Source organism: Macrotis lagotis, chromosome 5 (assembly GCF_037893015.1).
Source record: "Macrotis lagotis isolate mMagLag1 chromosome 5, bilby.v1.9.chrom.fasta, whole genome shotgun sequence".
NCBI classification, from domain to species: Eukaryota; Metazoa; Chordata; class Mammalia; order Peramelemorphia; family Peramelidae; genus Macrotis; species Macrotis lagotis.
Window position 1 is genome coordinate 103,697,677 of NC_133662.1, and position 13,738 is coordinate 103,711,414.

Consider the following 13,738-nt stretch of genomic DNA (forward strand, 5'->3'; position numbering starts at 1 on the left):
TAGTTTGACTCATTTACTTTACCTTGGGAAGATGTCATCCAATTGAAAACCATTGAAGTCAAATCCACTGTATAAATCCTACTCAAACTTTATGCTTGCTGAGAATTACATAAGTTCTTCTTTATATAAAATGGAACTTAATGTATATTTGAAAATGTTTTGCTTTATCCTCACCTCTAAAGAAATAAATTCCACATTGTCAGATAATTAATCAATTCAAAGATATTTCTCCTCAAATTTGCATTCTATTATTTTTATATCTGCCCAGATTTTAAATATAGCATTTCTGAGGACCAAAGAAGTTGACACAGTAGAAGCAGTGAGAAATATACCATCTTGGCTCCCTCACATTACTTCAAAAGCATGAATGACAGATTGAATCAGAAAAGAAAAACTGAAGGAGAAACTACAAGTCACTTGCTTAGGATCACTACTTTATACTACAGGAAAGTAATGAAGATAAGAACCAAGGAATAGGAATGATCCTGCATTATAGCCTCATAGTGCCAAACTCAAAGCTGAAACATAGAAGTATCAAGATATCTGAAGTGATCAAGAACTCAGGTTGGGAATCAGATAAGCATTATAGTGTCTCTTATGTGGCCAAGACTAAGAATTTAGTCCTTATAAACATAAGCAAGACCATTATAGTAGGAATATCCCAGAGAAGATATTGGACTCATTTCTAGACCCCAGGAAGTATCATGAGGTCCTCCAAAGAGACTCCTACATAAACTCCATGGCCAGAACCCGGACAATAGAATTGTTAAGAACAAATTGTAAAACTAATATGTATACATGCATGTTCACATGAACATACAGATATGCATGTATACATGCATACATATAAAGAAAAGTGTTTGAGATCATTTTCCAAAGCTCCCAATTAAACCAACAATTCTGGGTTGCTCAAGTTAGATTAACGACTCAACACTAGATTCAAGACATAGATGCAGGCATGCACATATGCATGAATGCATTGTATAAATATGTAAATATACAAGAGAGCACATGTACTATATGTGTACATACACATATGACATAAATACACATGCATATATGAATAAATACATGTGCATATATAAACAATGTGTATACTTGTCTTTATTATGTATGTGCATAAGTTTATGTGTATGTATATATGAATCTAGGTGTATATTTAATATATATATATATATATATATATATATATATATATATATATATATATATATACACACACACACACACATACTTTATTCTCAAGAAACTTGAAACATTCTAGGGCCATTGAAATAAATTGTTCTCATCGACCCTTCTGCTGAAGGAAGTCTGCCTCATGTTTTTGGTAGGTATCCCTCTAACTCACTAATGGATTTGAGACCTACCAGTTACCCTAACCAAGTCAGATTTATGGGAATGCTACTGCTATACCTGCTACAACTTTTTTGAAGCCACAAGAGTTGGGTTAAAGATGAACCCCAAAGGTGGATGAGCAGCTTTAAAAAAGACTTGGCAAGTCCTCACACCATAGATTATAGTTCTCCATGAACACCCCATTTATCCCATTTGTAAAGGCATAGAGATCATGGAGCATGATATTCCAAAATGCAAAACATATAATCTTACAATTAATAATAATTACCTAGGAAAACAGCACAATTCTATAGTAATGTATTTTAATAAAGTAGATGTTTTCTTAATATTCATGACCAAGAGACCAAAGCTATATAGAAGCTTTGAAATACAAGCATGAGCATAAACAAAAACATAAAATGGTAAATATAAGTGAAAATTAAAAAAAACTTAAGAGGAAAGAGATAATACAAACATCATAAGAATTAGGAAGTCATCAGTGATCATAAAGAAAGTCAATGATGAAGAACTTTGAGTGATATTTGTTATATTTTAGTGATGTTAAAAAAAAGAAAGGAAAGGAAAGGGAGAATATAATGGAGGCAAAATGAGGCATGAAGAGAACTTATTAACTTGCAAAATTTAGAGGAACATTTAAAACTCCATGTGAAAAAAAAGGAAGGTGAAGGGAAGCAGTCATTGCTTCAAAATCACTTTCATTTTAGCCAGGTTAAAAAACCAGAACAAAATGTCAAAGGTACAAACACTCAGTCCCTGGGAAAGAGGAAGACATAAGAAGAGAAGGGAAAAGAGAAATGAGAGAACTAAAAGATCTAGAGATGGTACAATCATAAGCAAAATCAAGGTTATATATTGGAGAGAAACCAATGAAAAGGTGTTTAAAAAGAAATGATAAGAATCTGTGTTTGCTGTCTTGCTGTCTAACTGAAGAGAAGAGGAGCAACATAAACCAAGAATCATTAATCTGATAGAAAAACATAAGGGAATATAGTAGAAAATATTTTTAAAATAGTTTTAATAATTGTGAATATTATGGGATGGATTGACACATTAAATGGATGGATTTGGAAGCATAATCCAACAGTGTATTACAAGAAGGACATTGATACAAAAACATTCACGAAGAATTAAAATAATGGAATACAACATAAGAAAAAAAACTTTTTTTTAAGTAGAAGTAGTGGGGCAGCTAGGTGGCACAGTGGATAGAGCACCAACCATGGAGTCAGGAGGACCTCAGTTCAAATCCCGCCTCAGACACTTAATAATTACCTAGTTATGTGACCTTGGGCAAGTCACTTAACCCTATTGCCTTGTAAAATAAATAAAGTGGAAGTAGCAATTATCATCTCTAATAAGCCAAATATAAAAATAAACTTAAGAGATAAAAAGTTGAAATTATTTTTCTGAGGATAATCGCAGATAATAAATTAATTTTATTGATATTTTATTTTCCCAATGACATATTATGAACATTCTTCAACATACAAGTTAACACAATTTTCTTCCACCCTCCCTTCCCTCTCCTTAGTGGTGAACAGTTTAGTGAACATTATAGATGCACTTTGGAGTTTAACATATTCACATATTAGTCATTTTGTGTATGAGAAATTAGGACTAAGGGAGAAGCAAGAAAACCAAGAGAATGGAAGGAAAAGCATAAGAGAAATTGAGAGAGAAGGTGAACATGGTGTTCATTCAGATTCCGTGGTTTTTTAACTTTTGTTTTGGGGTTTTAATTTTTTTTTTCTCATCTGGATATGGTCTTCCAGGGTTGTCTTAGTTTTCAGAACTACATCCATCATGGGTGATAAACTCAAAATATCATTGTTAATGTATACAAAGTTGTATTGGTTATGCACCCTTTGCTCTGCATTAATTTATTTTTCTTTTAGGTTTTTGCAAGGCAAATGGGGTTAAGTGACTTGCCCAAGGTCACATAACTAGGTAATTATTAAGTGTCTGAGGCGGGATTTGAACTGAGGTCCTCCTGACTCCAGGGCTGGTGCTTTATCCACTATGCCACCTAGCTGTCCCTACTCTGCATTAATTTATGTAATTCTTTCCATGCTTCTATAGAGTTCAAACATTCAAGATTTCATATAAGACAATTGTACTCCATTACATTTATTTATCATAACATGTTCAGTCATTCCACAATTGATGGATATCCACTCAATTTCCAATTCTTTGCCAATACAAAAAGAGCTGCTACAAATATTTTTGAACATGTGGGACTTTTCCCAATTTTTATGATTTCTTTTGGATACGAGCCATTGGGTATAGTTACATATTGCTCTCCAGAATGATTGAATTGGTTCACAAATCCATTAATAGTGCATTGATATCCCAACCTTTCTTCCCCAAATCTCTCCAACATTGATCTTTTCCTTTTTTGACATCTTAGAGTTTCTGGTAAGTGTGAGATGGTACCTTGTTGTTTTAAGTTGGATTTTTCTAATCAATAATGATTTGTAACATTTTTTCATATGATCATATTTAGCTTTAATTTCTTCATTTGAAAACTGTTCATATTCTTTAACCATTTATCAATTGGGATATGACTTGTAACCATATAAATTTGATTCAATTCTCTCTATATTTTAGATATGAGACCTTTACCAGAGCCTCTAAGTATGAAAATTGTTTTCTAGCTTTCTGTTTTTCTTCTAATCTTGGTTGCATTGGTTTTATTAGTGAAAAACCTTTTTTAATTTAATATTATTAAAATCATCAATTTTGCAATTTTATAATGTACTTGAATTCTTGTTTCATCATAAATTTCTCCTTTTTCCATAAATCCAACAGAGTATTTCTTGATCTGTAAATTCATCCCTTCTGTCTAAATCCTGCACATATTTTGACATTATTTTGTCACATGCTGTGTATGTTTAGTTTTTGCCTTATTATTTTAGTTTTCTCAGAAGTTTTTGTCAAAGAGTGATTTCTTATGCCAGATGTTAATGTCTTTGTGTTTGTTAAACAATACATTGCTATAGTCATTTATTGTTGTTTCTTTGTACCCATCCTAATTCATTCGTCCGTTATTCTATTTCTTAACCAGTAACAGGCAGTTGTAATGACTGCTACTTTATAGTTTTATATCTGGTAGAGCTAGGCCACTTCCCTTTACAGGTTTTTCAACAGTTCCCCTTATATTCTTGAACTTTTGTTGTTCCAATTGAATTTTGTTAATATTTTTCCTAGCTCTGTAAAAGTTATTTGGTGGTTTGATTTTTATAACACTGAATACGTAATTTAATTTGGGTAGAAATGTTATTTTTATTACGTTAGCTTGGCCTAATCATGAATAATTGCTACTTTTCCAATTGTTTAGATTTAACTTTATTTGTATGGAAAGGGGTTTTATAATTGTGGTCTGGTTTTGTATTGGGAGGTAGATTTCCAAGGATTTCATGTTGTCTGTAATTACTTTAAATGGAATGTCTCTTTGTATCTCTTGCCCCACAGGCTTTGTTTTCATACACTGAAATGCTGCTGATCTATGCTGATTTATTATATATTCTGCTACTTTGCTAAAGTTGTTAATTGCTTTCAAGTAGTTGATTAGCTGATTTTCTAGGGATCTCTAAGTATATCATCAGAGAAAAAGTTTTGCTTTCTCTTTTCCAATTGTAATTCCTTCAAGTTCTTTTTCTTTTCTTATTGCTAGTGTTAACATTTCTAATAGTATACTGAATAGAAACAGTGATAATAGACGTCTTTGTTTCATCCCTAGTCTTATTGGAAATGCTCCTAATTTATGCATATTACATGTAATATTGGTTGATTTAGACAGATATTGCTTATTATTTTAAGTAAAACTCAATTTATTCCCATACTGTATAGTGTTTTTTAATAGATAATGTTGCATTTTGTCAAAAATTTTTCAGCATCTATTGAGATAATCATATGATTTCTGTTGGTTCTGTTTTTGCTGTTTTCAATCTTGTTGAACATTTTCCCAAAAGATTATGAGAGAATTAAAGTTATACTTTCTTCCTCTGTGCCTTTAGCTCCTCAATAACAGCACTGTAATTCTTGTTTACTTAAGTAGGTAATAAGAAAAGATCACTTCCTAATCTATTTATGGTCAATTCTCTAAATATGCTTCAACCCTCTGAAACAATTGTACTACAACCCTCCTTAAGTAAAGTATCTAGTAAAGTTACTTTGTGATTTAATTGTTCATAAAACCTATTTGTACTCTCCCTCACCCTCCTAATCAGCATTGTGCATTCATGTCTTATTTCTATTCATACATTCTATTATCTGATATTCACTCATTTAACTATACCAAGAAAAATACATTTCTCAAGAATTACAGGTGTTAACTTCACTTGTGTTATAATTTCATGTTCCTGATTAGCATTTCCCTCCCCCTCCTTTTACCTTTTTATGCATCTCTTGAGTCTTGTATTTGTAAATCTAATTTTCTGTTCATTTCTGATCTTTTTACCAGAAAATTTTGGAAGTCATCTACTTTATTGAAAACTCATCTTTTCTATGGGGCGGCTAGGTGGCGCAAACCTGGTCTCAGACATTTAATAATTACCTAGCTGTGTGGGCTTGGGCAAGCTACTTAACCCCATCTGCCTTGCAAAAAAAAAAAAAAAAAACCTAAAAAAAATTCATCTTTTCCTCTGACAGTATATACTAAATTCTACAGAGTAGTAAATTCTTGGTTATAATCTAAAGTTCTTTGTTTTCCAAAATATCATTTTGTAGGCCATTCAATCCTTTAATGTTGAATTTAATAAGTATTCTCTCATTCTGATTGCCTTTGTATTTAAATTGCTTCTTTTTTACTGCTTACAATATGTTTTTCTTAATTTGAGAATTCTGAAATTTGACTATTTTAGTCCTTAGAGTATTTTTCCTGGGGTCTCTTTCTGGAGGTGTTCTGTATATTCTTTTTGGACTACTTTGTCTTCCTACTCTAGAATAGTAGGACAGTTTTCCATGATATTTTTGAAAGATTTTTTTCCAGGATTTCTTTAATTTGAATTTTCAGGTAGATTAATAGTTTATAAATTTTCTCTTCTAAATCTATTTTCCAGATCCTTCCTTTTTCCTAAAAGATATTTCATATTTTCTTCATTTATTTTTAGCCTTTTGAGTTTGTTGGATAGAATTTTAGTTCTCAGAGATTCATTAGTTTCTAAATTAATTAGTTTCCAATTCTAATCCTATTCAAAGTTTTAGACTCATTTTCTTCAGTTAGATTTTGTCTTTTCTTTCCCAGTTGTTTAATTTTCCTTTTTAATGAGTTACCTTTTGTAGTTGGTTAAATTTACTTTTTGCTGAATTGGATTCCCTTTCCAGTTGATCAATTTGACTTTTAGATAAGTTGCATTCCTATTCAGTAGGTTGATTTTATTTTTTTGAAGAGGTACATTCTTTTTTCCAGTGGTTATTTTTACTTTTAAAGAAGTTAATTCCTTTGGTCAATTTTTCATGATTTTCTTGCATGATTCTTATTGCTTTTTTTTCTATTTTTCTTCTCTTCCTTGATTTTTAAAAATCTTTTTAAAACTCTTCCATGATGGGGCAGCTAGGTGGCGCAGTGGAGAGGTGGCTAGGTGGAGGAGTGGATAAAGGACCTTCCCTGTAGTCAGGAGTACCTTGGTTCAAATCCAGTCTCAGACACTTAATAATTACCTAGCTCTGTGGCCTTGGGCAAGCCACTTAACCCCATTTGCCTTGCAAAAAAAAAAAAAAAAAAAAAAAAAAAACCCAAAAAAATAAAACTCTTCAATGTGGTTTTAAATTTGAGTCCAATTCAAAAATTCCTTTGAGACTTTCCATACATGTAATTTGTTACTGCTTTCTTTTTCTGAGATGGCATTTTTGTCATCTCTATTTTCATTGTAGCTTTCTACTTTTTGTGCTTTTTCTTTTATGCTCATTTTGATTGATGAGCTCCATTCTGGGGTATAGGGAATATAGTCCCAAACTTTTTGTGCTGGAGCTGGTTCTGATTGCTTGTCAAGATGATGCCTATGCAATCTAAGCATTGCCTATGCAGAAGTCTGCTTCCTCCTTTATGTCCAGGCTCTGCCTATGCAGTAGATTGTTCTGAATCCAGTCCCGTCTGCTATCCCAGTGTTCTCAGGGTTCAGATTTTTCTAGATTTGGGACCCTCCTTGGTCCTTTTGGGTCCCTTCCTGGACTGCACAGTGGCTAGAAGCCTTTCACTGGCTTTCCCACTCTCTCACCTACCTGGACTTTACTTCCCCTTTTCCCCTAAAGAGACAGAGCTTATTTGAAGATCCTTCATGATGTGTACAGTTGAAAATTTGTTTCAATCTATTTTTTTGGTGAGATCTGTGTAGAGAAAAGTGCCAGGAGCATACTAGTTATCTTTGCTCTGTCCTGGAAGCTTAATAATTAAATATTAATCTATAACATATGCAAGGGATGATAGAGCATCTTATTAGGTAAAAGATAAGTTCAAAAAGTTAAAGGAAGAAACAAATGTAGTGTAGTGGAGGAACCCAATTTCTGCCTTTAATTAAGAATCTAAGAAGAATTCAAAGAAATATTAGGCAGGATATTTGCTGACTACTGAATGACATTAAAAAGAAGCACATATTTCATCTGTTGAATCATATATTAAGGCATAAAAGCCTCATAAGCAAATTAAAAAAAAACAGAAAAATATTTTTAAATTTTTTATTTACCACAATTCAATAAAATACATTAATGAACCATGAAAAATTATTAAAATTAATTGCAAATTAAATAATCTTATAGACTTGATGGATCATGGAACCTTAAGAATAAAGACAACAACCACATTTTTTATCTGGATGTGTACAACAAAGTATATTATGTTCACTTTTTAAAATTTCTTTCATACTTTTTCTTTCATTGTTCTTTTCCCTTTAGCTCTACTTCTTCATTCAAAACATGACTAATATGGAAATAAGTTAAACATGTTTGTACATGTAAAATCTATATAAGATCATTCACTGCCTTGAGAAGAAGAGAGGGTGGCAGAAAAATTTTAGAACTCAACAGATTAAAAAAGTTGAATGTTGTAAACTATATTTGCAAGTAATTAGAAAAAATAAGATAATGTAACATTAAAAAAAAGAATGAAGTCAACAATGTAAGTACACAGCACAATTTTAAAGGTGTAATTAAAATATCTTGGAGGAAAAATTTATATTTCTAAATACTTTTAGCCACCAAAGAAAGAACAAGCAATAACTGAGTAGGCACGTAAACTTAAAAAACATATATTTAAAACCAAAATAGGAATCCTGAAAAAATATTAACCAAAAATCATAGTTTAAAATTTTAAATAATATGTAAAACTAGAGGCAGTTAGCATAATGGAATATATGAACAATTAGTTCAATTGAATTTTTAAAACTAAGAGGATAACAAAATTGTCAGAATGAAAATATGAAAAAAAGGAAATTCACAATAAATTAAAATACAATAGATAATATAAGAAAAAAATCGACCCATGAAATTGACAACATACATTAATTGCAATCTTTTAGAAATTAGGTCTCACATCTTAGAGCTAGTGACATTCAAAATCATTACACGACTAAGTCCTTACAATTCTCATTATAAACATATAAGAGAAGTAAGAAGTTACCTTTCGGCTGCTGCTTCCCCACGCAGGAGACCCCAGACTGCAGCCCCCGCCCCTGCTGCACTTCGGCCTGGGCTGCTTCCTGTCACCCCCGGGGCTCAGTCTGGCCGAGGCTGCGGGGGTGGGAGAGGGGCTGGGGTTGGGGCTGCCCCTGCCGCGGGCCCTGAGCCTCAGCCCCACCTGGGACTCCCCAAGCCAAAGAAGAGGAGATGAAGCCGGTACAGATAGCGGCCCCGGAGCTGCACCTGGGAGATTCAGATTCAGAGGAAGATGAACCTACAAAAAAGAAAACTGTTCTTCAGGGATCTGGTGAAGGGACAGGTTTATCAGCTTTGCTTCCCCAACCCAAAAACCTGACCACAAAAGAGACTAAGCGATTGCTCCTGCCCTATGCTTTCTCCTGAAGACCCACTGATGGCTCTGCCGATAGTAAGCTCTCCAAGCCAACCACCAAGACCAAATCTGCTTCTTCTACTTCCTCCTCTGCCCCTATTGTGGGTGCCACCACTACTACCCCATCACCCTCAGCCATCAAAGCAGCTGCCAAGAGTGCTGCCCTACAGGTGACAAAACAGATCACACAAGAAGAGGATGACAGTGATGAGGAAGTAGCCCCTGAGAACTTCTTCTCCCTTCCAGACAAGGCTGAGCCTCCTGGAGCTGAGCCATACCCCTACCCTGTCCCTGCTGCTTCTGAAGAGCCACCCCCAGACACAGACCCAGATCCCACCTTCCAGGATGATGTGGCCAATGCTCCCCTTGAATTCAAGATGGTGGCTGGCTCAAGTGGGGCTCCTTGGGTGCCTAAGCCTGGGGAAGACTAGAGCAGTCAGCCCTAGAACCAGTTCCCTATATATGGTGATGCTAATGCCACTGGCATTTACTATCAGGATTACTACAGTGATGACTACTACTTGGAGTCTGATCCAGCCTTAGCTCCCCCCCCCCCCAGGAGATTACTCCAGATGCCTCCTTCATTGATGATGAAGCCTTCAAGCGCCTTCAGGGCAAGAGGAATGGGGAAGGGAGGAGATTAACTTTGTGGAGATCAAAGGGGATGACCAGCTCAGCAGGGCCCAGCAGTGGATGACCAAGTCCTTGACAGAAGAAAAAACCATGAAGTCATTCAGCAAGAAGAAAGGCGAGCAGCCAACAGGCCAGCAGAGGCAAAAACACCAATTCACTTATCTGATTCATCAGGCTAAAGAGCCAGAGTTGAAGCTGAAGAACACCTGGTCAGAAAATAAACTCAGCCATCAGCAGACCCAAGCCAAATATGGATTCTAGCCTTCTGGAACTGATTTCCTCAAGGATCCCATCTTTCCCTTTACCCAGTACCAGATGGCCTGGTCTTGCCCTTCCCATCTAACACCTTTGGGAGCCCCAGCAGCTCCAAGTCCAGGACCTTCTTCCCTAGGGCCCCAGCCATCACTTCCTTAAGAAGGAACACATTGGATTTCATTTTCTTAATAAAACTTAGAAAAATGCAGCTTCCAAATCTCTTGGGGCCAACAGAGACTCCCAAGTGACTCTTCTAGAAACAACTGTTGAATTCTAAGTTGGGAACTTTGACTCCCTAATAGGATGAGACGACTGATTGATTTCTGAATTTTGTTTCTGATTTTTTTGTTTTTGTTTTTGATTCTTCTGTTTTTGTTTTTTAAACAAAAACAAAAATGTCTGTTGAAATAAAACATCCATCCTGACAGAAAAAAAAAGAAATTACCTTTCAGATTTTTGTATTCACATATGTATTATTCACTGCATTTAGGATTGGAAGGGAAATATATCTAAATCAATTTATTTGCAAGTTTTTCTGATAAAAGTCTCATTTCTTAGATATATAAGGAACGGACTCAAATTTATAAGAATAAAAGACAAATGATAAATGCCTCAATGACAAAAATAGGAAATTCTCAAAAGAAGAGATTTAAGCTATCTTTTGTCATATTTTTTTAAATAGTAAATCACTACTGACTAATGAAATACAAATTAATGTCACTCACATTGCCTAAATTAAATTTTTTTATTTAATGTCATATCACAATACTAAAAGTTACAATTTCAGTGCTACACCAATCAAACTACCAAAAATTATTTTATAGATCTAGGAAAAAAATAATAACAAAATTAATCTAGAGAAAAAATTCAAGAATAGCAAAGGAATTAATAAGAAAAAATGCAAAGGAAGGGAATCTAGCTGTACCAGATCTAAAACTATATTATAAAGCAGAAGTCAAGACTGTATGGTACTGGCTAAGAAATATAGAGTAAAGAATTGGAAACTGGGGAGGTTCCCATTAATGGGAGTATGATTGATTATGTCATGATATGTGATTATAATGGAATACTATTGTTCTCTAAGAAATCAAGAGCAGGTGGGTTTCAGGAAAAAAAATGCAAGACTTATATGAACTAATGCTGAGTGAAGTGAGAAGAACCAGAAGAATTTTGCATACCTTAACAGCAACATTGTGGGATAGTCAGCTATGAAAGAACCAGCTCTTCTTAGCAATACAATGATCAGACAATTTTAAAAGACTTTTGATGAAAAATATCATCCACATCCAGATAAGAACTGTGAAAACTGAATGTTGACCAAAGCATACTATTTTCACTTTTTTTAAAATTTAGGTTACTTTTCTCCTTATTTATTCTCTTTTGTTCTGATTCTTCTTTCACAATATGACTAATGTGGAAATATATTTAACATACTGGTCTAACATATATAAGCTATAGCAGATTATTCACTGTCAAGGAACAGGGAGGGAAGGGAGGGAGAAAAATCTGGAACACAAAATCTTGCAAAAAATGAATTTTGAAAACTAATGTTACATATAATTGTAAAAAAATAAAAAATATAAAACATACATATAAAAAAGTCAAATATATTAATAACAATTGAAATTATGTTCATTTGAATTGAACTGAAATTCTAAACTACAGAAAGGTCAATTGCTCAACGAGATTTGCTAGACCCATCCTTCAAATTGGATAAATTTCATCAGACTCTGGGACCCAGAAACCTCATTTGAAGTCAATTTGTAACAAATTCATCTTTATAATTAATATAATTTAATGGGAAGAGGGTACAGGAAAACATTGGGGAAAAGATCTAACAGTACCCCCACCTCTTTAAGCTTCTGTTTTGGGACTGTTTTTTCTGTTAAGGAAAATCATATTCACCATAACTGTATGATCCCAGATGTACCATACTATGCATTCTGACTATCTCTATACTTTACATCTATGCTTCCCTTCCCTGCCTACTTGGTCCTCTAATTCTTATCCATAGACAATATTCTCCTGATTACTGAAAGCTTACAATATAATCAATTCTAGACTCACCATGATGTATTCTGATCATCTTACTTCTTTGTTGTTACTACTTTTCCCCTTTCTTTTTCTTGATGTGGGAATATCAATCAAAAAGAACTTGATAATTCCTATATAATTCATGAGAGGAAGATAATAGAATAATAGATAATCAATTTTGGAATATTCTTCCCTAGTCTGGTTGGCTGGAACTTTCTTTGGGTTTTTTTTTTTGCTTTTTTTTATCACTAGCACTTAGCACACAGTGCATGGAACTATCAAGACTACTGGATTTAGAGTCACAGAATTTAGATTCAATTCAAGCTTTAACATCACCACTTCTGTTACTTTGCATGTTCCTTAACATCTCTGGGTCTTGATTTTATTGTCTATATTAAAAAGTAAAAAGAATGATTTATATACTGATATCAAGTTTGAGATATAATTAATATGTTAACTTATTTGATACTTAAACTTCAACCTATCAGTCATCCTACCATTTCAGCACATGACATTTAATGCTTTAAAATACTTTTTTTATCCTCATCTATAATTCATACATGACATGATCCTTAGTAGATTAATTTCACAGATTCAGAGTAGCCTTCAATAGTTTCACAGAGAAGAGCATATCTTCCACCATTTTCCTATCACTCCACATATTCTTAAGTCACTCTAGCAAATCATTCAGTCATTATTAGAAAGAAGAATCACGTGTTGGGGAACAAAATTTAAGAAGACTAACTGATAACAGGGGAAAAAAAGATACTCCATACAAAGAGAAAGTTTCCTATTTATTCCAACTCTTGTGACATCATTTTAGCTTAAAAGTTTCTAGGAAGTTACTTTGTTTAAAGAAGTGGTTTCTTCCTCATTTGTAAACCAGCAGTAACTTCCTCCTATTGATACTTATTTTCCCATCACTGTCTAATGTGCTGCCATTTCATATTTATGATACAAAGTGTACTCCTCATAATCATCCACTTTTCAGGAAGAATCATTAGAGACACCATGAAAAAATTTTACCTTGATTACAAACATGCACAGTTTCCATGATGCTAATATAAAATAAATGTCATGCATTTTTTCCAGCGCCTATTACCAAAAGGAACAGATATTAAGGAGTCATTAGGAAAACCTGAATCCTGGATCATTATTCATTCAACAGTCAGAAAAAGCATCTGTGTGTTAGATGCTATTAACACATACAGAATGCCAGATATAATGACCCCATTAAATCAGATTTGATGAATAGTTCATGAAGTCTGAATTTATGTTATTTCTGGAACTTCAGTTTGTATTTCTTCTAGATATGAGTCTAAGGCAAGCGAAATGCCTGCAGGCTTTGCCCAGCTTTTATTATACAGTCCTTTTGATTTCAGTTCGAAGGGTGACATCTTTCCTTTCAGACTCGCAAGATGGAAAAGTATAGCTACCACATTGAGCTCATGAAGA

The 13,738-nt window shown here is 33.8% G+C and overlaps 1 pseudogene; it reads left to right on the top strand.

Annotated features, from left to right (window-relative positions):
- Positions 1-10,255, top strand: part of LOC141489346 (proline-rich protein PRCC pseudogene) — a 69,068-nt pseudogene extending 58,813 nt beyond the window's left edge.
- The last annotated feature ends 3,483 nt before the right edge of the window (positions 10,256-13,738 follow it).